Below are 5,194 nucleotides of genomic sequence, written 5' to 3'. Positions count from 1 at the left end.
CTTGTAAATACCTCATACTCGCTCGACGTGTACACAGATATGATACTTTTCCATGGCGCTTTGATACCTGAGTGAGCGGGCAATAACATCATGCTTTTGGCAGGTCCCGCGTTTGGAACTACAAACGTCATGATTATGACGTCAGCCAGTAGTTCTTTCTCTGAGGCGGAGCCTCGGTCTCAGAGAGCGGATGACAGAGTTAACGGACTACTCAGGGTAGAGGAGTGACATCACCCTGTAGTTCGGTTTAGTAATCTCGCGAGACTACGCACGCGAGTGAATACTAACAAACAAACGCGGGGCAGATTGGGTTGTATACCGTCCCCCCCTCCACGCGAATCAACATCGTTTGGCATTTTTGTTGGAGTACAATGAACTATGAATCCGCCCCAGGCCACCCTTACAGGAACGCGATTGGGTGATCGGGGATGGGATCTTGGTGAAATGGGAGCCACACATGACACTCGGTGCCTCCCCCTGACTCAGCCACAGTCTGAGACAACGACGGACAGGTAGGAGCTCTTGTCCACTGTCCCGAATGGTTTTGGTGCATTTCTATCTGCATTGTGTCTCTGTGTAAATAGCGGTAGTAACGCCTACATGTATTTTAAGTATAGCTGACGATAGAATGGTGAGCAGGTGGTTTTTGGGAACCAGTGGTTTTATGCTAGTGAGCTCCAATGATAAAAGACTTTGGGACTTCTTTTCCTAGTACATTGCCAGAGTAGTTCTATAGTTAGACCCATCTGGTTTTTTGTCCTTTTGAAGTTGGCTTTTGTCTTTGTAGAGCGGGGTCTCACATATCCTGAGCCAGGTCCAGGAAGAGGTGAGGTCCACTCCCCGGTCACTCTGGGTGAGTAATTGATTGTTCAAGGTCATTTGGTACTTACTTAGACATATTACATTCTTTGCAACAGATCGTGTTTTCTAATTGTGGCTCACCTGCACGTTTGTTCCCCACATATAGTATTTAGGTAACCAAGTACCGAAGTGAGGAGTTTGTACAGATGAAGGAACATCATATCCTTTACTGTTGTTCACTAGTGTGTGTTTTTTTGTATAGTTTTTCACACGTTATTCAGTAGCATATACACAGAACAGAGACCCTGACGAAAGCCTGGTAACCATCCCGTGGCTGAAACATGTTGGTCTCCTCGCAGCTATTTGTGTGAACTGCGATCATGTTGCTATACTGTTCTTGTTTTTAATGAGGAAGGGGCTAACTTCTATTAAAATTGTTTTTTGTTAAGTTCCTATCCTTTTTTAATCACCACTTATATATATTTTTGCACTGCACTTTCCCATCATATCAACATCATGTGGTAGTACTGAGTGATTGTGGGTCGCTACCCCGGACTGGCTATCAGGGTATGCTGATCTCAATGGTCAAGAGATACAATACCCAATAAGGATTACCAAATGAGAATATTGATCCATACAAGACTTTTGATGGGAATCCTTAACCAGGGGTGACTTACGTTCACTGGTGCCTCACTTTTTGGTGATATGGTCTGTTAATTTAATGTGTTGGTCCTCATGTACAATTGACAGGGGCACAACAATATAGAAGCATTATTGGGTTTCTTTACTAGACCCCTAAGTTTGTTGTTTATTAACAACCACAATTGTGCCAGGGACACAATTTTACCACTCTTTATAAAAATTGTGCCAGGGCCAGAATGTTGCAATAGATTACCACCATTGTGCCATCGCAACCATTTACTAGAAATTATTATCCTTATGCCAGGACGAGCATGTTTCCAGGGTATACCAACATTGTCCCACAGACAACATTTTATTAGGAATCACGAGCTTTGTGCTAGGGCAAGTATGTTGCGTGGGACTACCATCATTGTGTCAGGGCTAAAGGTTTACTAGGAATTACAATATTATGCCAGGGGTAGTATGCTGCTAGGGAGCAGCACCAATGTCCCAGTTCCAGCATTTTGCCAAAAATTACCATCACTGTGTCAAAGCTACCATGATGTCAGGGATTAATACATTGTGCCAGGGCCAGCATTTTACTAGGAAGTTGAACCACTTGGCCATGCTGAGCATGTTGCCAGGTACTTCCACCATTGTGCCAGGGCCTACATGCTGTCAAAGATTACTAACATTGCACTAAGACCAGCGTGTTTCCAGTAATCACAGTATTTTTTTGCCTCAACAAAGAGCCAGACATTTCCCCAAAAATACAAACAGCATCTGTCTCCTTGCTGCGGCACTGAGACAGCTCTTTCCTCTCACAATGTTTACTCTCCATGAAACAAATTGTGCAATGAAGGAGCTGTGTATCTATCCCCCAGCAAGGAACCAAGGGCCAGATGTAGGAAGGCTATTACCGGTCAGTAACGGCAGAAATTAATGAATTTCGGCCATTACCGACCGGTAATAGGCTTTTCTGATGTAGGGGCCAAAAATAAGGATTCGGTAATTTACCGAATCGGTAATTTAAGGAATCAGTAAATTACCGATTTCTTAATTACCGATTCGGTAAATTACCGAATTCCTAATGTAGGGAGCACATAAATGAGTGCTTATCCCATGTTAGGATTCGTTATTTACCACCAACTACAAGTTGGTGGTAAATAACGGGGAAAAAGCAATTTTATGCAAATTGCTTCAGTGCCATGTTGAAGACATACATGCCCTTAGGGCATGTATGTCTGCAACATATGCACCCATACACAATTGAGGGGTACAACAGGGTGTCAAAGTGACACCCTGCCACCCTTCAATGTTTTCCCCCTTTTACCAAATCGGTATACGATTCGGTAATTGACACTTATTCCTATGGGCCTCCAGGCCCATAGGAATGAATGGCAATTACCGAATCGGTAAATACCGATTCGGTAAATATCGAATTTTATAGATTTGGTAAAATTTACTGAAAAATTACCTACATACTATTTACCTATTCTTAAATACCGAATCGGTATAATTTGGTATTTAAGAACAGGTAAATAGTATTTACCTACATCTGGCCCTAAATGCTGTTTGGATTTTTCCTTGTATGTATTTTTGTAGGTATTTATGTAGTGCTCATTTGTAGAGTATAAACAAGCTTGAGAACAGTGGAGTGTTGATTTCGGGTGTTTAAGAGATATTTCTGGAAAAACAAACTTTTGCGCAATTAGACAACATGCAAGTCAGCTATTTAGCACAATATTTTAGTACTATACGCATCTTCGTTAATTTGTGTTGCGAAGAGACATTTCATGCTACAAAAAAGCACACAAAACACAATTGCTACGGACAAGTCACTTGCATTCTGCTTCTTCCTGTTGTTCTCGTGCTCTTATGCTATAATCATGCGGTGAACAGTGACATAATTACGCAAAATGGCATAATGGCAACATCTTAAGAATTACACATTTCCAAAATTATACAAATCACACTAGCATACTTTAAATTTTACCCGGGTCTAGAGAAAATCCAAACAGCACTTGGTTCTTTCAAGGGCACAGACAAAGAGCTAAGAAAAACATAAAAACTGCATCTGTCTCCCAGCTGGGGCTTAAGTACACCACCTTCCATTCACATTGTTAGGCGAAAGGGGGCTGCAGGTCTTGTTTGGATCTTTTGTTAGCCTACGAAAATAGATTTTTTTTCCATTACTGTGCTTTATGTTTGCTACATGGCAAACAAATTCATGAAGGGATGTATCCTCTCAAGTGCTTCTCTCTCTCTGAGAGTTGTAGCCCACATCGACAGCTTCTGCTCATGATGTGAGGAGAGACCTTATGATGAAGCATGCCACCTCGGGGTGGATGAGGATTTTTAGTCCTGTAGTTGACAAGATCTAGCCATTCACACTTACACCTCAACTGGTATTTACCGCTGCCCTGTGTTCTTTCGCACTACAAGAATGGTGTATGGTTTTTTTTAGGTGAAACATGGCAACATGTACTTTAAAGCAAATGTTTATGTGTTTTAAAGTGCAATTTTTGCCTCAAACAATATTTTCCTGCTTTGTTTTTCTTCAAATGATCAACGTTATAATAAATATGTTTGACAAAATCAATAGAAACATTACATTTTGATTACACACATTCCTTGCCAATGGTTTAGAAATGTTATAGTGGCTACCTGAACATTATGAATAAGGTTGTGAAAGGTATAATTTCCTTTCTCTAGCAAAGCCCCCTGTGTCTCTGACAAATTTCCCAAGTTCATGCCTAATCACTTATTTGGCTGCATAGCAATGTATCTTTCCATTATTTGATGTACACTATTCTCTATTCCCAGCTGGACCTTAAATCAGTGTGGTGAAATGTATACTTGCATTTCCTAGACATAAAGGGCACAAAAATCCACTTACTGCTCAAATGGGTATAAGCCATTGGCAGTATGCCACATGCAGCCTTCAATAGTATGTTTCATACTGGTTAAACCTAGCATCATACTTGAGGCACTACCCATTAGACAGCAATAACACACAAGATCTTCCCTTTCTTTATGTTTGAAAGGGAACCATACATTTTGCAGGCATATCTTGTCACTCATATTTGAAATAGGAATCTTAGCCTTTCCTACAAAATATCCAGTTATGCTTGTTATATTTGTTGTGGACCATTCACACTTCCCTGTTGGCCTATTAGTAACTCTGTACAATTTTACTGGAGTACTTCATGTCCTGATTTACTGCTCTCTACTGCCTATTGAGGTCTGATCTATTTACCAATCCTCAGATGGTAATTGCTTAAAACATTTATACCAAATTAATGTTTTATTTATTTTTGTTCATAGCTTTAAAAAAAACATGTGCAAAACATGAAAACACAAATGCAAAAACTGTAAAATTAGGAGTACATTTTAACTGTGCTAGGAGAGGAATTAATTATGGATGGAAAGTTCATTTCAGGTAATCAATACCAATGTAATTGGACATTTGGTTATTCTGTGGATTCATTGTTCTTCCATTAGAATGTGTTATTTCATATACTTCATAAATTGAATACGATCATTAATTTTTCAGTGTGCATTTTAAACCTTTCCCAAATGTCTGCAAAATTCCCACATTTGAAAAACAACAGACCTGCCAACCTTGTAAATAACACAGCGTCATAAACTGGCATATTGCAGGAAAGATAAAGAGAAAATGTGTAAAATCCTGAGGGAGCCATCCCGGGCTGCAAGCCTTTGATTATTTAATGTGAGAAATATCCAGGATTTATCTTTGCCCACGTATATA

Source organism: Lissotriton helveticus, chromosome 11 (assembly GCF_964261635.1).
Source record: "Lissotriton helveticus chromosome 11, aLisHel1.1, whole genome shotgun sequence".
Taxonomy (NCBI): Eukaryota; Metazoa; Chordata; class Amphibia; order Caudata; family Salamandridae; genus Lissotriton; species Lissotriton helveticus.
This window is presented reverse-complemented; position numbering follows the sequence as displayed.